Consider the following 23,553-nt stretch of genomic DNA (forward strand, 5'->3'; position numbering starts at 1 on the left):
GCAGGGATTAAGTTTATGAAAGAGATGACCTTTTAAATCAGTAGGGAAGAGGTGGGTAATTCAACACATGGTGCTAGATCCTTACTTCACACCTTATGTCAGGATAATCCCAAAGATCAAAGATTTAAATGTTAAAGAAAAAAAGAAAAGAAAAAAGAACCAAGGAGAAGCTTTAATTTTATTTTTAGATTTTATGTATGTATGTATGTATTTGAGAGAGAATGAGAGAGCCTAAGCAGGGGGAGCAGCAGAGGGAGAGGGAGAAGCAGGCTCCCCACTGAGCAGGGAGGCTCAATCCCAGGACCCCAGGATCATGACCTGAACTGAAAGCAGGTGCTTAAAACTGAGCCAGTCAGGTGCCCCAAAGCCTTACTGTTTTTGGTTTTGTGTTTTGTTTAAAGATTTTATTTATTTATTCATGAGAGAGAGAGAGAGAGAGAGAGGCAGAGACCCAGGCAGAGGGAGAAGCAGACTCCCTGTGGGGGAGCCTAAATAAATAAAATCTTAAAAAAAAAAAAAAAGCAATCAGTTAAAAAGAGCTTTATTTGCAATCAATTTTTTAAAGATTTTTATTAAAAAAAAAGATTTTTATTTATTTATTCATGATAGTCACAGAGAGAGAGGCAGAGACACAGGCAGAGGGAGAAGCAGGCTCCATGCAGGGAGCCCGACACGGGATTCGATCCCCGGTCTCCAGGATCGCGCCCTGGGCCAAAGGCAGGCGCCAAACCGCTGCGCCACCCAGGGATCCCTGCAATCAATTTTTTAAAGTTTATCTAAATGACCTTAAAATTTTCCCTCCTTTTTTTTTTTTTAAGATTTTATTTATTTATTCATGAGAGACACAGAGAGAGGGGCAGAGACACAGGCAGAGGGAAGGCTGCCTTATAGGCAGCCTGATACGGAACTCGATCCCAGGACCCTGGGATCACGACCTGAGCCAAAGGCAGACACTCAACCACTGAGCCACCCAGGTGCTTCTCCCTCTCTTTTCCCACGAATATGTGGGTATACAAAAGACATTTGTATTTCCTTGAAGTCTGTATCTCCATCTCTTCTTTCTGCCTTGGCCTTATGATTTGTTTGACCGAGGAGACAATAGCAAATGTAACAACAGCAGAGGATTAAAAGTTGTATTCAGAACTTGCCCTCTCTTATGGCTCTGGAATTCTGAAACCTCTATGTAAAGAAGCTTGGGCTGTTGGAGGATGAAATACTGCATGGAGCAGAATAAGTGATTCTAACTGAGCCCTGCCCCCACCCAAGACCAAGGAGGCTGCCAACTGCCAGCTATGTGAATGAGGCCTTCTTAGACCATCTGGCCCTGGCCAAGTCACCAGCAGATTGCAGAGATCAACCAAGCTGGCCCAGGCCAGAAGCCCACAAAATCAATCCATAATATCATGAGAAAGAATAAATGATTATTGTTTGAAGTTTGTTTGAAGTTTTGGGCTGGTTGCTTGCCACAGTAGATAATTGATAAAAGTAGTTTGTGAAATTAATGTTCAAAATAAAAGGAGGGGATCCCAGGGTGGTTCAGTGGTTTAGCACCTGCCTTCGGCCCAGAGTGTGATCCTGGAGTCCAGGGATCGAGTCCCACATCAGGCTCCCTGCATAGCAGCAGTTCTCCCTCTGCCTGTGTCTCTGCCTCCCTCTCTCTCTCTCTCTCTCTCTCTCTCTCTCTCTCTGTCTCTCATGAAAAAATAAATAAATAAAAATCTTAAAAAAAAAAAAGTAAAAGGAGAGCAAAAAACAACACACTGTAAAAATCAAGGAAATTTGGTACCAGCATAATTTTATAAAACTTAACATTATATTAGGTGTAAACGAGAAAATCCCTTAGTTAAAAGATGAAGACAGAAAGGTTTTTTAAAAAAACCTGAAAAAAAAATAAAAATAAAAAATAAAAAAACCTGTAAGTGTATGCTATACATGAGCGAAATATCTTAAAAGTAAGGATAGATGGATTCACAAGTATGATACATTACATACGTCTCTCAGTAAGTGATAGAGCAAGCAGAAAAAAATTAGCGAAGATACAGAATATTGAAACAACATAATTAACAAACTTGATCCAAAGGACATAAAAAGAATCCTATACCAAACTGCCATGGAAAACATGTTCTTTTTAGGTGAATCCAGAACATTTATAAAAATTGTCCAGGGGTGCCTGGCTGGCTCAGTCGGTAGAGCATGTGACTCCTGAGCTCCAGATCATGAGTTCAAGCCCCACACTGGGTATGGAGCTTACCTAAAAAAAAAAAAAGTCCAAATAGTGGGCAGTAAAAAAAAGCTCAACCACTAGAGGAGCACTGAAATCATATATACCATATTCTCTCATCACAATGCAATTAGATAAAAATAACTAAAAAGTTATATGTTTGGAATTTAAGAAATACATTCTAAATAACCTATAACTCAAATAATAATATAAATTAGAAAATATTTAGAACTGAACAATAGTGAAAACTGTATCAAAACTTGGGTTTCTGCTTCTGACTCTGATGCAGAAGAATGATCACATTGATTGTCTTGCTTTATACAGAAAAACAAACAAAAAATAGGAAACTACAGTCTTCATATATTGAATAACAAAGAAGCACAGGACATTAATTTATAAGAGAAGAGAAAAAAACAAGGTGAGCCCTATGACTGCCCCAGCTTACTGTATGGAGATAGATGAACTGGACTTCATGAAAATTCAAATCTTTTGTGTTTCAAAGGACATTATTAAGAAAGTGAATAGGGGGTGCCTGGCTGGCTCAGTAGGTGGAGCGTGTGACTCTTGATCTCTGGGTTGTAAGTTCACACCCCACGTTGAGTGAGTGACTATTTAAAATAAAATCTTTAGGGGAAAAAAAGTGAATAGACAATCCACAGGATGGGGGAAAATGTTTGCAAATCACATGTCTGATATAGGATTTATATGCAGAATCTTTTTTTTTTTTTAATTTTTATTTATTTATGATAGTCACAGAGAGAGAGAGAGAGAGGCGCAGAGACACAGGCAGAGGGAGAAGCAGGCTCCATGCACCGGGAGCCCGATGTGGGATTCGATCCCGGGTCTCCAGGATCGCGCCCTGGGCCAAAGGCAGGCGCCAAACCGCTGCGCCACCCAGGGATCCCTATATGCAGAATCTATAAAAACTCTTACAACTTAATAATAAAAGGCAAACATCCCAATTTAAAAAACGGGAAGGGATTTGAGTAGACATTTCTCCAGTGAAGACATATAAATGCCCAAATAAGCACATGGAAAGATGCTTAACATCATTAGTTATTGGGGAAGTAAAAATCAAAACCACATACCTCATACTCAGATGGCTAGAATTTTAAAAAATGTTAAATTAAAAATAAGTGTTGGTGAAGATATGGACAAATTGGAACCCTCATATAGTAATGATAGGAATAAAATGGTATAGTCGTTTCAGAAAACAGGCAAGATCTCAAATGATTAATTACTCTGTGACCCAACAATTCAACTCTTAGGTATATACCCCAAGAGAAATAAAAACACATCCACACAAAAACTTACATGTGAATGTTTACATTAGCATTATTCATAACAACCCAGATGCCAACCATCTGATGAGTAGACAAACAAAATGTGGTTTATCCCTACAATGGAATATTATTCAGCCATAAAAAGGAATGAAGTACTGATATGTGCTACACTATGGATGAACCCTGAAGTCATTATGCTAAGTGAAAGAAGTCAGTCAGAAAAGACCTATATCAGTTATCAGTTATCAGACCTATGTTATCAGTTATAGGATAACATTCCCATGAAATGTTCAGAAATGTATAGAGAAAGAAAGGAAATTGATGGTGCTTAGGGTTGAGGAGATGAGAGATATGGAGTCATAGCTAAAGGGCACAGAGTTCCTTTTGAGGTAATGGTTGCATGTGAATATATCAGAAACCATTGAATTATATACTTTATTTATATATATATTTATTATTTCTAAGTAGACTCCACACTGGTCTTTAAGCCCAATGCAGGGCTTGAACTCAAGACCCGAGTTAATATCAACAGTCGGACACTTAACCAACTGAGCCACCCAGGTGCCCCAGATTATATACTTTAAATGGGTGAATTGTATGGTATGTGAATTAAATCTCAATAAAACTGTTGAAGAAAAGGTATGCAGATTAAAAAAAAAAGTAGAGCTGTTTCTTTTTTTTAAATTTTTATTTATTTATGATAGAGAGAGAGAGAGAGAGAGACACACAGGCAGAGGGAGAAGCAGGCTCCATGCACCAGGAGCCCGATGTGGGATTCGATCCGGGATCTCCAGGATCGCGCCCTGGGCCAAAGGCAGGTGCCAAACCGCTGCGCCACCCAGGGATCCCAGTAGAGCTATTTCTATTTGCAGGTGAAATTAAGGGGAGTGGATGTGGTGTATGGGCAAGCAAATATCCAAAGGAGCCCAGAATTAAAACTTTTGTTCTAATTCCATTTCCAGATCTCTAACCTGCATATTTTCTGGAAATGTCAAATATACCCATATGGATCAGTGTGTGAAATGGGGCGTCTCTTTTTTTGTCTCTAATTCTGACCCCTGGGCTGTATGTCTATCTATAGAGAGCCACTGCTTTACCCCTAAAGACTTCTGCATTGATCTCCTAAGCACAGAGACCTTCTTAGATGATCATAGTAAAATGGTCAAATTCAGGAAATTTAACATTGATAAAATATTACTATCTAATATATAGTCTCTATTTAAATTTCTCTAGTTGTCTGAATAGTGTGCTTCATGGGTGGAGGGATGGGTGAAATAGATAAAGGGGATTAAGAGATATAAACTTCCAGTTACAAAATAAATAAGTCACAGAGGTGAAACGTGCAGCATAGGGAATATATCAATAAGATTGTAAAAATGTTGTTTGGTGACAGATGATGACTCACTGCCCTCACCATGGTGAGCACTAAATAATGTACAGAATTGTTGAATCATTATGTTGTACACCTGAAATTAATAGAACACTGTATGTTAATTTTACTTCAATCTTTAAAAATGTGGGGTATTCAGGGACACCTGAGTGGCTTGGTCTCTGGGTCATGAGTTTGGGCGCCACGTTGGGTGTAAAGCTTACTTTAAAAAAAATGGTGGGGGACGGTGGCTGGCTGCCTCATTTGACAGGATATGTGGCTCTTGATCTCAGAGTTGTAAGTTCAAGTTTTAAGGACATCCACATTGGGTGTAGAGATTACATAAAAAAATAAAATCTTCTAAAAAAAAATGTGGGTTGCTCAGGTGCATAAAAAGTTCCTAAAAAAATAAATAAATAACACAATGTGCTTCCTAACCATTGTTTTTCCAACCCGAGACCATACCTTGTGTGTAATTGTCTCTCTCTGAAGCCAGCTTTTGATACCTGGTTTTGACCATTTTGCTTTTACTGTTTTGGTAGACCCTTCTTTCTAGGTCTATGAAACATTTCTCTTCCAAATTCAGCTGTCTGAGCTAGTCCAGCCAGGGCGGCACACATCAAGAGACTACGCATTTGGGGTCCAAGCCTTGAAGAGTCACTCAGCTTCGCCCCATGTTCTGCCCTGTGGGAAGGGCAGTACTGGCAATAGGGTTGCCTTTGCCTATTACTAAATTAAGAAGCTGTGGCCTAGGCAGGGGCTCGAGTTACCAGCAGAATGGGATTAGCTATTACAGTTTCTGCTGCTTAGGAGGTATGTTGAAGCTCAATATTGGGTAAGAAGTGTAGCATGAATGAAAAGATATTCCTCATCAAAATGTGTCTGAAGCTATTTTAGGACTGAGGACTGTGCGTGTGGATGTCCTTGGAGTCTGCTTGGTTGCCAGGGGATCTTTTCCTTGTGATTGATCAGGGGAGCACGTGACAGACGGCGTACCACCGTCTGGCTAGGACCCTGTACCTCAAGGTCCTGGTTTTGATGAGACACCACCGAAAGAAGCCACTCTGCCTGCTGTATTTAGTACCATGCTGCACACATGTCCTTCTGACCTTGGCTTCCTCTCATGTTGTACAGATATATATTTTTAGGTTTATCTTACAGCTCCCAGCTCTCACATTGACAGTTTTCTTTAAATTCTGCAGCCACGGTCGTGGGCTGACAGCCTGCCTCTGCTGCGTTGGGAAAGAGAATTGTTCTCTCTGCCCTTTCAGGATCCAGATTTCCTACAGCATGTCTAGATACCAAGCACAAAGCTTAGATCTTATGCTTCTAGCAATGTGACCTTAGAGATGTCATGGAAACTCTCAGGTGTCCAAAGGATGTAATAGTGGCCCTCCCTCTCTTATCATTCAGTCCATTCATTCGCTTATTTAGTAACAAGCTTTATTAAATACTGTGTGTTAGGTTGTGGGACCTCAAAGATAAATAAGAATTTCCCTCAGTCTCAGACAGGCAGTTTATAAATTCACAGAATATCAGACTGGACGGGACTGTCCAGTCCAAATTTTAGTCTTACAGACCAGGAGCCTGAGGCCCAAAAAAGTAAGATGACTCCCCAGATGTCACACCCAGTTACTGACCAAGTTGGGATTAGAACCCAGATCATTTCTTTCCCAACGAAAGGATCTCTCCTCTGTATCACCTGCTTTTAGCTAAACTGTAGTGAGCTTCAATTTTCCTTACCTGGCCTTACATTAACATTGTAAAATTAGTATCCAATGATTGAGAAGATATACAGTAACTAAAACCTACTATGAAGTTAGAAATTAATACCATTTTGGGGGTGCCTGGGTAGTGCAGTCTGCTAAACATTCAGCCTTTGATATCGGCTCAGGTCCTGGTCTCAGGGTCAGGAGATGGAGCCCCGCGTCAGGCTCTGCACTCAGCATGGAGTTTGCTTGGATTCTCTCTCTCTGCCTCCCCCTTCTCTCTCTCTCTCTAAAATGAACAAATCTGGGATGCCTGGATGACTGAGCAGTTGAGTTCTCTGCCTTTGGCCCAGGATCGAGTCCCACATCAGGCTTCTTGCAGGGAGCCTGCTTCTCCCTCAGCCTATGTCTCTGCCTCTCTCTCTCACTGTCTCATGAATAAATAATTTTTTAAAAAATCTAAAAAATAGAAAAATAAAATAATAAAATAAATCTTTAAAAGAAGAATATCATTTTTTTTAAAGATTTTATTTATTTATTCATGATAGTCACAGAGAGAGAGAGAGAGGCAGAGACACAGGCAGAGGGAGAAGCAGGCTCCATGCACCGGGAGCCCGATGTGGGACTCGATCCCGGGTCTCCAGGATCGCGCCCTGGGCCAAAGGCAGGCGCCAAACCGCTGCGCCACCCAGGGATCCCAAGAATATCATTTTTATATCAATTGGAATTCATTCATCAAAATAGCACCTTCAGATATTTGAAAAATAGTTGTCATGTCTGTATGAGACTTGGTACATATCCAGTCTACAGGTTTTCCTGTGTATATGTATAGATTCTGGATCCTTCCTGATAGATAACTTTGTTCTCCCTGTCTTGTCACCTATTTCTGTGTTGGGGACCTGCTCTCATGCTGCCTAGGATCATTAGCACAAGTTCACAATACCAAATGCTCTCTATTGACCAAGAGGTTTCTCTGAGACATTGCATCTGTCTTAAATTGCATTTAACTGCATAATAGAAAACACAAAGCAATGGCTCAAACAGAAGAGAGGTTTATCTTTCATGTAGTATACCAGAAGCAGGCAGTTCAGGATGAAGATGGGGGCCTTTCTGGTCATCAGGGACTTTGATTTTTTCTATGTAATTCACTATCTTTTTAGCATTGGTTTCCATCCTCAAGTCCTATAATGTCTGCTGCGTTAGGTCACCTCACAGTCATCTAATGGCTCCCACAGCACCAGTTTTCATGTCCACATCACATTGGACAACTCCAGCTGCAAGTGGGGCTGGAAAATGTAGTATTTTCATGGGCACATTGTTACACAGGATAAATCTGGGCTTTTGTTACCTAAGGAAGAGTGAGAAGAATTAACAAGGGGATGTCTAGAAATCCCTGCAGCAGAAGAAACCCTTTTAGTTTACCAGTCCTGGGTTGAATCTTCTCTTGTAGCTCCATTCTGTAGAAATCAGATTGACAGAGATTAGATTTCTTTTCTTTTTATTCAGCTTTGCCATTTTATTTTCTGTCACTTTTCTTTCTAACAAAGTTCAGTTTTCTTTCTCTTCCAATTTGAGATGTTGGACTCCCTCTATTTGGATTTCTTCAGTAACTCTTCTTAATGTTTGCTTCATATTCTAGAGTTATGTGTCTCTCTGTCTCTAGGTTTATAAGCGCATATGCTTTTTTTAAAAAAAGATTTATTTAATGGGACACCTGGGTGGCTCAGCAGTTGAGCGCCTGCCTTCAGCCCAGGTTGTGGTCCTGGAGTCCCAGGATTGAGTCCCGTATCAAGCTCCCTGCATAGAGCCTGCTTCTCTCTCTCTGTGTCTCTGCCTCTTTCTCTCTCTGTGTCTCTCATGAATAAATAAAATCTTTTAAAAAAAAGATGTATTTATTTGAGAGAGAGTGTGCACGAACCAGCGTGAGTGGGAGGAGGGCAGAGGGAGAAAATCTTCAAGCAGACTCTGTGCTGAGTGTGGAGCCCATTGCAGGGCTCGACCCCATGAACCATGAGACCATGACCTGAGCCAAAACCAACAGGGGGGTGCTCAACCGACTGAGCCACCCAGGTATCCCAGGGCTTCAGTTTCTTGCTAACTATCAGCTGAGGCTGCCTTCAGTTCTACAGTTCTTGGGTGGCTAGCTACCCAAGGTCCCTTGCCAAGTAAGATGCTCCAGTATGGCCACTTACTTCTGGAAGCCAGCAAGGGAGGTGAGACTCCAGGAAATGGGAGTAGACAGATGCCATAATCTTTTTTCTATTTTTAAAAAAGATTTATTTATTTATTTGACACAGAGAGAAAGCATGCATGCACATATGTACGTCAGGAAGGGGCAAAGGGAGAGGGAGAGAGAGAATCTCAAGTAGATTCCTCATTGAACAAGGAGGCCAATGCAACTGGAAATCATGACCTGAGCCAAAATTGACAGTTGGATGCTCAACCGACTGAGCCATCCAGGCACCCTGCCATGATCTTATATAACATAATTGTGTAATCTCATCATTCACATATTCATGAAATTATGTACTTCTCATCACCTTTGCCTTATTCCCTTATTATTTTTTATTTTTTACCTTATTCCCTTAATTAAAAGAAAACCACTGTCCATCCTCAAGGGTGGATCATACAGGGGCCACTACAAGAGTCTATCCACACATCATTTCTGCCAAGAAGTCACCTATTATCTTAACATTATTCATTTGAAAATAACGTACCTTTTTTTTTCTGTGGCTGCTTTTTAAGATTTTTCTCTTTGGTTTTCAGCAATCCCATTATATTCCAGGTGTATTTTTCTTTGAACTTCTCTTAAGTTTTATAGAACTTCTTATGTTAGTGTCTGGATAGTTTTTTTTATCTATTTGAGAACATTCAGCCATTATGTCTTTGAATATTGCTTCTGCTTTATTCTCTCTTTCCTTTCTGGTATTCCCAATTACCCACACATTAGACTTCCTCACTGTATCTCGTATGTTTCTTACATTCTTTTCTGTATTCTCCATCCTTTTTCTCTTTCAATTTTTAGTGTCTTTTTTCTCTCTCGAGCCTGAATATTTTTACCCACCTATCTTCCAGATTACTAATCTTGTGAGTCTACTCCTGTTAGACACTTCTTCCTCCCACTGCCCCAAATCAAGACACAGCTTTTATTGTATCTTTAAAATATCACAAATAAGTCTGAGGAATCATCTGGTAGCTTGCTGTTTCTGTAGCTGAGAAACTTAGCTCTTATTCATCAGCCTGCTAAACTGTTCCTTTTTCAGAAATATAGATACATCCAGAAATTCTCTGATATCCTTGTTTTTAACTGTTGTGGCTTAATGAATCAAAACAGCTGAATTCAGTACAAGCTCAATGTTGTTTCCTTCAAGAATTAACTCACTTTGGGACACCAGGGTGGCTCAGTGATTGAGCATCTGCCTTCAACTCATGTTGTGATCCTGGGGTACTGGGATCAAGTTCTACATCAGGCTCCCCTCAGGGAGCCTGCTTTTCCCTTTGCCTGTGTCTCTGCCTCTCATGAATAAATAAATAAATAAAATATATAAAAGAATTAACTCACTTTCTGGGCTCAAGATACTGAACAATGATGCCAGGCCTCATCTGCACCCCATGGGTGTATTTTTCTCCCAAGAAATTTTGGATTTCCATAAGAGAACATTCTCCTGAATAACAACACTGATAGGGAAGTGAGCATACACAGACCACATCTGGTAATATACGCCCAATGTAACACCCTCCGTCATGTTCTGTGACAACAGAGAGTATGAACAGTAGCCAGTTCCTTTCTATATCTCTGCCATTTGTCAGCTCAGGGCCTCTTCTTTTTCTTTCCAAGGAGACTGGAATCTACATTGATGCAGTTGAAAGTCCTCCACAGGGTTCCTCTGGGGCCCTTCACAATAACAGTGCATCCCTTCAGAGCGATATGGACGTTTTCTGGAACGTCAGCAGTCTGATTGCTGAGAACTGTCTTCACCCTCGTAGCAAATGCGTTAAAAAGGATCTTGTGAGACACTTCTGTTGCATTACTGTCCCACTTTTCGACATTCCTCTCCCTCGCCATTTATGATTCAGCACATTTCTCAAAGGGGAAAGATATGGTCAGGTAGTAAGAATTTCCTGTCCCCTTCAGGACAGGAAAAATCAGCCAGACTAAGAATCAAAGTGATATGAGACAGATGAACAGGAGAAAGTAAAATTTTCCTGCATATATGGAATCCACACAGACATAGAAATTCCTAAAACAGGCAAAATGGGGTATATATGTCAGTTTGGACCAAGGAAAAGGGGCAGAGGCCTGGGACTTCAAAGGGAGGAATGTAGGGGCACCTGAGTGGTTCAGTGGTTGAATGTCTCTCTTTGGCTCAGGTCATGATCCTGGGGTCTGGGGATAGAATCCCACATCCTGCTTCAGGCTCCAGGCAGACAGCCTGCTTCTCCCTCTGCCTGTATCTTTGCCTCTGTGTGCTGTCATGAATAAAGTCTTAAAAAAAGGGAGGGGGGGGGGATGGAATGTAATTTACAAGACAATGAAAAAGAATAAATGTTTGGTAAATGAATGTTTGTCAGGCCACTGGAAAACAATGGCATATGGAGAAGTGTTTGATCCAACAAGCCTTCCTAGATTCCTCCCTGCCCACCATACCTAGGTCATGTCATACTATACTTGATGGCGTTAGCTCTCTTCCTGGAGCAGGTCCTCTATGAATTATTTTAGGCAGTTGTTGGGGGAGTTCAGAGCTTTTCCTGAATTTGCTGGGTTTTGATTGCTTCTTAACTCAGAATAGTTTTTATGCCAAAATGGCCCATCTTGGGGGGGAGGGCTCCTTTTGGCCTCTATAATACTCAGCTGTTAGAGTTTCCTTTCTTACTGGAATCTTGGCTTCTTGAGTGCTGGCTGTTTAGGCAGATCTCTGAGGCCTTCAAGCAGAATTTTCATTTTCATTTTTCTAGCCTTTCCAGTTGTTCTCAGCAAAAGGATTAATCCACCCACTTAGGTCCACTTTTATACTTTAATGTAGATTTCTCTGTACCACCCCATCTGGTCTGAAATGTATACTTCAGTTCACATCCTTTTTATAGGAAGCAAATATCATCTCACAAACCTGATAATTGATTGGACACATGTTTGTAACTGGCTTACAGACCTCTGCCACACTGGGGACATATAAAGTGCAAACATTGTAGTGGTACCTGGCTAGAGCATTATAGAGCAATGAGACTCTTGATCTTGGGGTTGTGAGTTCAAGTCCCACTTTTCGTGTAGAGCTTACTTGAAAAAATAAATAAATTTTTAAAAAAGTGCAAACATTGCCATTCATCTGTCTTCTTTTATCATTCACATGGTACCAATATACCCATTTAGTTCAACACCAAGTAGATGCAAACCTTGTGGGAAAAGTTCTAAACCCTTGGTTCATCTAATAAAGTCATTGCCCAAGGAAGAAATTCCAGAAGAAAGGTGTCTATACTTGCTCTCTGAGCAATAATATCTGTTTGGGATAAAATGGATTTCTCAGAAAAATGTATGAAGCAGGGTATGACAGGGGTCTTTTTTGGTTGTTTATCTGAAATTCATATTTAACTGGTATTTTTATTTGCTAACCTGGCCACCAGTGTGTATTTTCCCTTGATGGTGTCTCTAAAAGATAATTGATTCCAATGTTATGGAAATGTTGACATTGGGAGTCACAATTTTGATTAGTCATTAATGTAAGTAAAAAGTGGAAATAAATTTCATTTTGAACCCAGCCCCTTACTGAATTATCTTATTGTTCTAATACTTTTTCAGTTGGTTTTCTTGGCTTTTCTTATCATGTAATTACTTCACAGCAAATAATGATACATTTACTTCCTCCTTGTCAATTTTGATTCTTCTCGTTTCTTTCCTTAGGAGGTACTCTCATGTTATGGTAACATCAAGTGGTGATGTTAACAGTAAGTGTTTTAGTCATTGCTGTGTAACAAACTACCCCCAAACTGGCATGAAACAACCACGGATTCTATAGATGGGGAATCTGGACAGGGCACAGTGGGCATGACTTATCCTTGCTTCTTATTATCTGGTGCCTTAAATTGGGGAGATTTAAGGGCTGGGATGATTCCCTAGCTGAGGGGTGGAATCATTGATGTCTTCACTCAACATAGCTGATAGTTTTTGCTGGCTGTTGGCTGGGGTCTCAGGCTGTCAGCCTCCAGCCGACACATTGACACATGCCTTCTCTGGGTGATTACTCCATGATGGCTAGTTTGGGCTCCTTTCCCAACATGGTAGCTACCTTTTAAGAGTGAACATCTCAACAGAGCAAGGCAGAAGTGTATTGCATTGTTATGACCTAACCTTAAAAGTCACAAAGCATCAGTTACACTGTACTATCTCTATCCAAGCAGATTCCCGAAAGACCGCCCACAGAGTCAAGGGCAAGAAAGAAACACAGACTCCCCACACAGTGGTTGAATTGTTAGTATTACATTCTAAGAAAAGCACGTGGGATAAAGATATCCTTGAGGCCATCTTTGGAACATACAATCTTCCAAAAGGAACAGCTTGTTATGTTCCTGAGTTGAATAGTAATTCTTCCACCAAAGGGATTGCACCTTGAAGCCTTAGTTCCAACTTATTTATTCATCATGTCAAAGAAGTCCCCCTATCCTGATTTTATTAAGTTTTTAAAAAATAAATAGTAGTGGGGCCTGGGTGGCTCCATCAGTAGAGTGTCTGACTTTTGGTCTCATGGGTTGGGAGTTCAAACCCTGTGTTGGGTGTGGAGCCTACTTTAAAACATTAAAAATTAAATAAAAATAAAAATAAAATGTGAATTTTTCTCAAATGCCTTTTTAGCATCTATGGAGCATCTGTTGAAGAGGCATCAAAATAAGAGAAAAGTGAATGAGGTGGTGTTTTCTCTCTTTGAGTCATGCCTGCAGCTGATCCCTTCATTCAGTGAGTATTTCTGGGCACTTACTGCATGCCAGACCCTTTGGTAGGTACTCAGACAGAACACTGGGCCAGAACAGAAGTGGTTCCAGCCCTTAGGAAGCTTAAAGCCAAAATGATCCAGATCCAATTCAGTGCCTGAGATCTGGCTTTTGTGCCAACAAATGCAGAAAGAGGAGTAACTTCCCACTCTCCCACCCAAACCCCAAACAAACCCAGTGACTTGGCCCAGCAAATTCTCATTGCCGTGACATCTAAACACTAGTCTGGATTGTATTTGAAGGCCTGGGGCATTTACATGTGTAATTTTAGCCACCAGAGGGCAGTCACATTTAAAAAATACTTCACAGGGGAAGAAAGAGGACAAGCCCATTCCTTGAGAGGCTATCCCCTGGGTTCAAGGGCCAGAGTTAATCCACGTGGTGAGATTCTCTCTAACAGGGACATGGCCCAGCACACCCAAACCACTTCAGGCCTGGGGATTGCACCAATTTATCATGAGGCTCTGGTCCCTAGAGCAGAGGATGATGTCATGGAAACTGACATGGACCATAATGCAGTAGGTAAAAGGGTGTCCCAAACCAAACACTTTAGAAGAAGTTAACTGCATAGCAACCCCCACAGTGGGGGGCCTAGGGCACCCACACACCCACCTCCTTTCAAGTCCTCACTGAAGAGAGTTAGTATACATTTATTGAGCAGTATCTATTCAAGAAGCAGCCCCATATCAGCAGGGGTAAAACAGACTTGTTCTGGCTACAGGGAGGGCCCTCACTTGCCCAACATTATGAGAATGCTGTAAGGACAGCCCCAAGGCAAAAAGGGTCCAGTTAGGATGTCCCTTCTCTCCATTCCAGGAGAAGCACGCAAGAGGCCGCTCAAGATAGTCGCTTCTCCAGATGCAGCATGCAGCCCTGGCCCTTGGGGTCCTCCCAGTGAAGGTGGTGCTTCCAGAAGCCCCAGCCCTTCTCTTTCCTAGCCGAGGGTAAAGAACTTATTTCCAGTTTTTTGTTTTGTTTTGTTTTTCACTGTCTGACGTGCTTTATCAGAGCCCCACACCCCCATCCCAATCTGGGGTTGAGTAGTGTTGGGAACACATAAGCAACAGAGACTTTTAGGCTCTTTCCTACCCAGCCTCCTCCCACCCCCACATCAGTTATTGCACAGCCCGCCTGAATGAGAAGAGGGAAAAGGGAGGAAAATGGTTAGTGTCTCAAAAATGTTTTTTTTTCCACAGGGCTGTGAGACTATACAACACTTAGCCCAAGACTGGCATGAGGCAAGAACTTGATGAGTGTTGGTTATTATATGTCCGCAATCCCTTTCTAGAATTTCTGAAGCTCTAAAAACCCAAAGGTCTTTCATAATTCGTTTGGCAAAACTAATCTGACCTGAATTCATTTGGCAGCAAAACCTCACCTGAACCACGATGCCAGCAATTTGAGTCTATGCGTACCACTTGGTGTGAGTACTCATGCATTCCACTACAGAAATCTACAATGTTTGATCACAGGGTGTTGTCCCAGACTCTACTGAGTAAGTTGTGAGTCTATGATGTAAGCACCTGATTGTCTCTCTAAAATCGAACATTAGGACCTAAAATCGAACATTAAGACCTCACCCCAGGACCTGTTTCTATATGAAATCTAGGTTCTATATCTTACTCTCCTATTATCTAGCGATGTGACATTAGATATGGTGGACAGACCCTAGGGTGGCCCGAAGATTTCATGTCTTCTGCATTATACATGCCCTGTATAATCCCCTCCCTTTGAGTGTGGGCAGGACCTGTGACTTGCTTCTAAGTAATAGAATATGGCAAAGATGAAGAGATTTCAAAGAAAATTAAAATCTCAAATCAGTTGATTTTTTATTTAATCAAAGGGGAAATTATCCTGAGTGAGCCTGAGTTAATCAGATAAAAGCCTTTAAAAGAGGGACTTGTTTGGGGTACTTGGGTGGCTCAATTGGTTGAGCATCTGACTTGGTTTTGGCTTAAGTCACAATCTCAGGGTCCTGAGATTCAGCCCCATGCTACACTCAGTGGGAAGTCTGCTTGAGATTCTCTCCCCGGCCCCTTCCCCACCTCTCAAATCAATTAATCAATCAATATAAAAAAAAAAAAAAAGAAGAGGGACTAGACCTTCCCTGAGGTCAGAGACTCTCAGATATTGGTTTTGAAGAAGCTGCCATGCTGTGAGAGGGTCTCTCGAGAGGGCCATGTGGCAGGGAACTATGGGCAGCTTTTAGTCATGGAGAGCATCCAGCTGACCACCAGCAAGAGACCAGGACCTCAGTTCTGCAACTATGAGAAGATAAATTCTGCCAATGAAGGAGTTCTGCCAATAGCCTGAGGAGGTCTGGAAACGGATCTTTCCCCACTTGAGACTCTGATGAGATAGCAGCCCTAACTGATAGCTGGATTCCAGCATAGTAAAACTGGGAAGCCGTGGGCCCAGATAAGCCAAACCCAGAATTCTAACACATGGAAACTGAGCTAATAAGTGTGTATTGTTTTAATCCACTAGAATATGGTAATTGGTCATGCAATATAGAGAATCAGGACATTGTAGACATCCATTAACCTCCAGTTGTTGATCTGCAAATTAGGGAAGTGGTTGGTCACACCTAGGAGTCTTTACAGTTCTAGCTTCGGAGATTCTATGTATGGGGCAGATGCCAGAAGCTTTGGTGTTTGGAGGAAGGAGAGTGGTTTTCTTAGTGGGTGAGCAGATGAAGGGGAAAGGCCGTGGATGCCAAGGATGTGTGCCATTGAGGCTTCTGGTGCACAAGCAGAAAAAAATGCAGGCAGCTGAGGACTCACCCTGAGTCCCTGATGACCTGGCTGCCAGACTGGACACTGACCACAGCTGGCATTGCTCCTGGCTGCAGGAGCGATCATCTTTCAGAAGCAGGAAAAACAAGCATTCTCCTTTCCCTGCTCTGGAAGGGCAGCTTTACCATGCTGGGCACCCTCCCTTGTCTCTGTCAGGTTAGGAAGGGGCAAAAGATCCCCTCTCACACTTTTCATCTCCAGACACTTAAAGCTCTTGGGCTGATGACCTCAGGAACTGACCCCGGGGGATGCACAGGGAGCTGAGTCAGGGAGGGCGTCAGGTTTCCTGTGAGCTCTTGGCAAAGCTCTGAAGTAGGTGAGGGTGTGCTTCTGTGTTCTCCCACCACCAGGCCAATCCATCATGTCCCCTTGTTTCCCACACTCCCACTGCCTGTCACAGGGGCCCCAGAGGTGGCGTGTCCATGCTCAGCCTCCCCTCCCCCAAGTTCTCCCCCAGCCACAGCTGACACACCCGTGTGACAGGCTGAAGTGATTGTCCCTTATTAAATTCCTTGGGGGATGATCTCATTAAGTCTTGTTATGGGTCACTTCTATTTCAGGGAGAATAAATTTGCTGAAATCGTTCTATGGGCAGCTAGTTAATTGAAACCTGAAGTACGGGGTGGGGGCAGGGGTAGGCAGGTGGGCACTGGCTGAGTGGGGAGCTGGGAGCCAGTGAAGGAGGAGGCGGGAGGTCCATGTGAGGGGGACCGATAAGAAGGAAGACATAAGCCATGGAGCAGGAGGGGAGATAAAAAACAAGGGCGTCCTGCAGGCTGATCTCTGAGATAGCCTTCTTCTAGCTGCCTCCAGGGTCTCCAGGCCCAACCCTGCCTGACACATGAGTCCAGGCCAGCACGAAGCGATAAGGGCCTGGGCTGGGATGTGGCAACAGAGATGGAAAAGAGATGTGAGAGGACTAGGAAACTAATTTAATATGAGGATAAAGGAGAGGAAAGTGCCCAAGATGACCCTGAAAGATCTCTGGAGGATGAGGAGAAGTGCCAGCAAATGAGCCCAGCAGAGGCCCCAATCAGGGCCAAGCTGACAGCTCTATCGTGTGAAGGTTCCCTCTTCACCCACTGCTGGAGAAATGACTGTGTTCAGTCTTCAGGCTCTTCAGCCACGACATGTGCAGGACCCAGCCCAGTGGCCAGTCCACGGTGGGTCCTCGGTGGACTGGGGACGTGGCCCCTTCCGAGCAGTTAGCTGCCCCTCTCAGAATGTTTTACTTCCATTCCCTTTTCAAACAGTTGTGCTGACCTTTGGGATGGACCCTTCCCAGAAGAGGGCATAGGGAGGGAAGAGAGTTTTGTCTTGGGGACACTTGACATCAAATGAACTGTGACATCTGGTAGAGGTGGCCGCTAATTGGCCGAGTGGCCCCAGGCTGGCCTCTTGACCTCCTGGACCTGGCCTCCTTCACGGGTAAAGGAGGGAGGGGGATGAGGTGATTCCTAGAAACTCCCCTACCTTTCTGTCTATGCTTTTTTTCATGGACATGCAAGTGCTGTGACAAGTTTGATCTCTACAGAAATGGAGAATAGCTCTTTATTCCAGAAAACAATAGTAATGTGAGCACCTGTGGAGTGGGTGTGGGGTGTGATATGGAACCTTGGCTCCCTGCTCCTCATGTTTCTGTGTGGAGGTGGCTCCATTGAGCTACATGCCCAGAGTCTCTCTGGTCTCTCTCTCTCTCTCTGGAAGAAAGACATCAGATTGGAAAGCTTGAGGGAAGGAGCTGAGCAGGCACTAGCACCAGCTTCCCACATTCACAGGTTGAAGCCATAACCCCCAGTACCTCAGAATGTGACTGTCTGGACATAAGGCCCTTAAAGATAGGGGATTAAGCAAAAATGGAGTTGTTGGGGGTACATCCTGGTCCACCCTGGCCGGCATACTTGGGAGGTCAGGACACAGCACTCAGACTGGCCCCGGACCACACAGACCACACAGGCCATGTGAAGACACAGTAGGAAGGAGGCCATGTGCAAACCAAGGAGGCCTCAGATGAAACTAACCTCGCAGACACCTTGATCTCAAAGGTCCAGCCTCCAGCACTGTGAGGAAATCACCTTCTGTTGTTTAAGGCCCCGTCTGTGATGCTTCACTATGACAACCCTAGTGAACTAATACAATATCCTCTTGTAGGACTCGCCTGCCTACAGAGGGTGTATATTCAGAGCTGCTCATCATGCACCAGACCTGCTTTCTGAGTCTGTCCGGATCTCTCTGCTGCAAGGGGAATGTTTGTCTGCAGTGGCTGGAACATCTCAGGAAGTCCCTAGGGATGGCACATGTGTACCATCTCCTCCAATCTAGTTTTTATCTACCATATAAAGTTGACATTTAGATGTTCATCTATTTCTTGGGTCTTATTTCCCATGCATTCCCAAACTAGAGGAAGAGAAGAGGCAAGGTTAATTATTGCACCTCCGCCCCCACCCCAGAAAGAAAAAAAAAGGTGAAAGCACCATAGGTCATGTCACATATTAAGTCTTCTCTGGGTATTTTGTTCTTTTTCCCAAACCCCTCTCCGTGGTGCCTTCGGTGCTCCCAGATGGGCACTCTGTATCCAGGCCAACTCATGGCCAGGGTGGCCTGGCTCTTAGATTCCCCTGAGATGCCCAGCCCATCTCTTACACCTTTCCTCTCTTTCTCTACCAAACAAAATTCTCTTCATTCTTCAAGTCTTGGCTTAGAGGTCTCCTCCTAGCTGAGTCCTCCTTGGGGCCCAGGTCATGCTAGCAGCTTCCTCATGTCAGCTCCTATGACTCTGAGTACATATTTCTATTATTTTGTCCCATAGTCCTAATGTTAGGTGGCCTCATGTCTGTGTTCTCTATTAGGACACACTAGGCTGAGTGCTGCACTTAGAAGGACTTTCTCTGGTCACATCTGTGACCCCAGTGCTAGCATGGTGCTTGCCTCCAAAGCAGATGTCCATAAAATGCTGGAGTATGAATGAGTGACAGGATGATAACACTTAGACATATTAGTCTCTGTGTTCTCTCATAGTTTTCCACCCCACCCCTTCCATTTCTTTTTTTAAAAAATATTTTTATTTATTTATTTGAGAGAGAGACAGAGATATCGACAGTGATAGTGAGAGAGAGCACGAACAGGGAGGAGAGGGAGAAGGCTCCCCACTGAGCAGGGAGACCTGTGTGGAGCTCAATCTCAGGATCCTGGGATCATGACCTGAGCGGAAGGCAGAAGCTTAACCAACTGAGCCACCCAGGTAGCCCCACCCCTTCCACATCAAGTAGATTGGCCTGTTGGTAATTCCTTCATTTGGGCTTGGGGTAAAGCTGAGGAGCTGGAGTTCAATGACTTCCTGTCCTCTGGGGGAAAAAAATCTAAACTCACTAGGTTTTGTGGGGTAGGGGGAAGGGTAGTGGTAAAGAGTAGAAACTTTACTTTTGAGAGAGAAGAAATCATGAAGGCCTAGAAGGGGAGAGAGGTGTGGGTGCCCTCACCCTTGCACAGTCATCCATGATGGAGGTGGCCAGTCCTCTTTCATGGGTTGGGAGCAATGATTTCTGTTCCCCGAAGTGACATGAAAATCGAGCCAGCTACCACCCATCACTGGGCTTTGGCAAATCATGTATCTGCATGGATGGAAGATAAGACCTCATCCTACCTTTCTGGGTACTTGAGATCTGGGCATCCCATGTGGGGAAGGGAAGTAAAAATTCAGCAATGACTGACAATGGCCTTTCCAAGGCCAGGTGGGGGCCTTAGAGTAGAAATTAAATGGACTTATAGGACATAAAGAAAGTGATGTTTCTCACATATTGAGTTATAGAATTAGATTATCATTCACTAGCAATGAATTCTGGTTCCTTTTAAGTCCTGAAATGTTGCTTCACCTTCCCCCTCTTCTGCCCCAGAAATTTTACCAAGACCTAAACTGGATCAGAATTTAGCTCCTCATCTCACCTGTTGCCTGGAGTGTGACAATTTGGGGAGAGTTTTATCATTCTCAAAAGTGTATGGTGACTTGTCCTCAAGCAGCCTGGGACAGCCCCAGAGGAGAAATCCTTCAGCAATTGGACGTTCCCTTCCAGAGACTAAAAACTGTATCCTTCCTTCAGTGAGGGTGGAGAGTAGAGGTGCTGCCCAAGGTCAGTGTTGTTCATGGGAGGGCGAGGCACCCAAGGAGGCTAGAGAAGCTCCACAGGGAAGTGAACTCAGGTGTGGAGGGTATGGGGGTGAGGCTGTGTGGGGCAGGAAGGATCCCTCTAATGGGCACTGGGCCACCAGGAGCAAGATGCCCCAAAATGCCGTGAGATCAGTATAGCACTCTCTCTCTCTCTCAGGCCCAGCTACTTAACCTCTACTTTAGTTAAGGCCTTGTAGAAACCACAAATATCCCTCCTATCTTTAGCCCCTCTCATCCCTGCTGCCTCCCGCTACTTCAGCGCAGAGCCGAAGCTCCTAAGGGATGGTATGGTGACAGAATGTCTGACGTCCTCGCACTCAGTTGGCCTGGGGGACACACCACCTGTCTCGGAGGTAGACTGGGGATGGGAATATGTGTGGAGAGAGGAAAGCAGACTAACAAAGAGAAGAGGGAAGGCCGAGTGGGGATTGAGTGAATGGGGTGCGGGTGGGGGACCAGAGGAGAGGAAGAAGAGTTGGGGTTTAGGTTTGGGTTCCCCACAAAGTAGAGTGTGAGACAAGAGCTGTCACACAGGTAGTTGATTGGGGAAGCTCCTTGGGAACAGGAGGGAGGGACTGGGAAGGGTGGCACGAGGAAGGAAGGAGAGCCATTCTGGGGGGAACTGCTGCCACACTGGTCTCCATGGAGGCCGAGTGGGTCATGACCCTGCTGGTTGCCTCTGAGGAGCACTGTAGAGGGGCCACAGAACTGTTCACCTGAGAGAAAAAATGGGGCATTTATCCACCAGCTCTGGCCTCTGAATGTTACCCTGTGGGCTCTTGATTCCTTCTTTCTTTCAAGTTTCTCCAGAGTTGACTGTCAGCCCCAAGAGGGAAGCCCCAAGGCAGGTGGACATTAGCCCACAGCTGAGGCAGAAATGTGCATCAAGAAGACAGGAGCCCTGTGCCTGGGCACCAGGCAAGAGTAGAGGGTGAAGATGCAGCAAAAGAATGGAGAGAAAGGAAGGGAAAGAGGGCCAGGACAGGGAAGGGAGGACAAGACAAACAAGAAGAGTTCCTGTTTGGGGGAGAGCTACAAGCCTGGCGGAGGCAGCCTGTTAGCAGCTGAGGACCTTCCGCAGAGCTCCTGGAGCTGGCTGGGGCGAGCCCTTGGTGTCATCGCCTGGTCTGCTCCCAAACTCTGTCAGGCCAGCTGGCAGGCACAGGGGGGCCTTGGCAGTGACGGTACATCCCCACCCCCTGGTAGCCAGGAGCAACCTCTCTGGGGCCTTCCAGGAAGATAAACTATCTCCTTAGTGTTTCTGGCTCTTCTAGTTCAACAGCGTTGACTTAGGAGTTCTGGCTGAAAACACACTTCTCCCAAGAGGCAGATTGACGGTATAGGATTATACAAAAGGATCGTGACCTGCCAGAATGGAAGCAAGCTTCCTGCAGTCCTCCGGTGCTGATGAGAAATCCAGTTTGGGGTATGATAGCCACCCCAACTCCAAACCTCAGTGTTGGACAGACTTGAGGAGACAGGCTCTTGAAGCTTTGGAAGTTTAGGAAGGCCCGGAACATTCCATATTTGTGTTCCATCAACACTGTAGACCCAGGCTCCTCCCATCACAGAGCAGGACTCTTCCCACACAACGCTGACCTTTCCTTCTCTGACTTATTATAGGACTACGAATAATCAATAGCATAGATTTATCTCTCAATTGTCTTCTTAATGTTCTTTCCCTTTGAGTTATTCTTGTCTTTTTTTGGTAATATTTTATTTATTTATTTTAGAGAGAGAGAGAAATAAAGAGAGAGACAGAGAGTGTGCAAGCATTGGGGGAGGAGTGAGGGGAGGGGCAGAGGCAGAGGGAGAAGCAGGCTATGTCCCCTATGTGGGATTCTATCCCAGGACCCTCAGATCATGACCTGAGCTGAAGGCAGACACTTAACCTACTGAGCTACACAGGCGCCTCTCTTGTCTTCTTTAATTGCAAATTCTAGAGCTTCTTGGTTTCCTGTACACAAGAGCTGCAAAAACAATTAGGGTTCGGGTTCAGTAAGAATGTAAAGATGAATGTGTATTAAACTGGTCCTCCTAGGCTGTCAGATGGTTGTTATTTGAGAATTGTGGGAAAACCTGGCTAACCAAAAATATCTCCTTCCTCCCTGCTGACCTGCCTTGCCATCCAAAATTCCGATCTTTTATGTCATTCCTCGGTGGCTCCTAGAGAAGTTATTGTAGTCGGACAAAATGCCATCACCTGGGAGAGGTAATGTGTTAATCAGCTATTACTTGAGTAAGAATTGGGTTCCTAAATTAATTGTAATTAAGGTGTGGAGAACTTTGAGGCCTTAGAGATTGGGTCCTGGGCCCAGATGTTTTGGTGGTCAGAGGTGGGGAAGAAGGAGGCAAAGAAGGTTAATGTCCTGTGGCCTTGAGTGGTGACGATGACAACAATGACCAGGTCAAGGAAGGTCCTGGATATAGTGAGAAAAGACACATCAAAGGGAAACTGATTTTACAGTTATGCCTTAGGTAGGGGCACTGTGCACACCCCGTTAACAAGGTCTTCGTTCCCTGGGGGCAGGGGCTGGCCAGTACACATCTGATACATCCCTCAGACTGACCCACAATATGTATGTGTGTGTTCTCTTGGGTAAAAGAATGGAGCCAGCTTTGCACACACACTTCACTCCATGAGGCCTCTGTCAGCTGGACTCTTGCCCTCCTAATGACATGAAGGACTCGTGGCAAACACCACAAACAGGATTAAAAAGCTAGAGCCACTCTGCCAAGTGCTTTAAGGGACACATTTCTCCAAAAAGCAAAGTTCGTCCAACAAAAACATTTTTTTCCCTGCAAAATAAAAGGGTGATCTCTAAGGCCCCTCCCCTCTTCTCGGCCTGATGGTTACTCGTGGTTTTCAGTAAATGACAGTAACTCCAGAGGAGGGAGGCCCTTGGAAGCTGCCTGGTGTCCCACATTACTGGGATTTGCCAGCCTGGGTGGTGAGGGCCCTTCCCTGCCTGCTGCTCCCACACAGGTTCTGTAAATCTCTGCTTCGTCTCCCCTCCAACCTCTCCCCCC

General features: G+C 44.2%; 1 pseudogene; it reads right to left on the reverse strand.

Annotated features, from left to right (window-relative positions):
- Positions 1 to 10,140: 10,140 nt before the first annotated feature.
- On the reverse strand, positions 10,141 to 10,648 carry LOC140636046 (large ribosomal subunit protein uL6-like; annotated as a pseudogene).
- Between the last annotated feature and the right edge of the window lie 12,905 nt (positions 10,649 to 23,553).

The sequence above is a fragment of the Canis lupus genome, chromosome 6 (assembly GCF_048164855.1).
Source record: "Canis lupus baileyi chromosome 6, mCanLup2.hap1, whole genome shotgun sequence".
Taxonomy (NCBI): domain Eukaryota; kingdom Metazoa; phylum Chordata; class Mammalia; order Carnivora; family Canidae; genus Canis; species Canis lupus.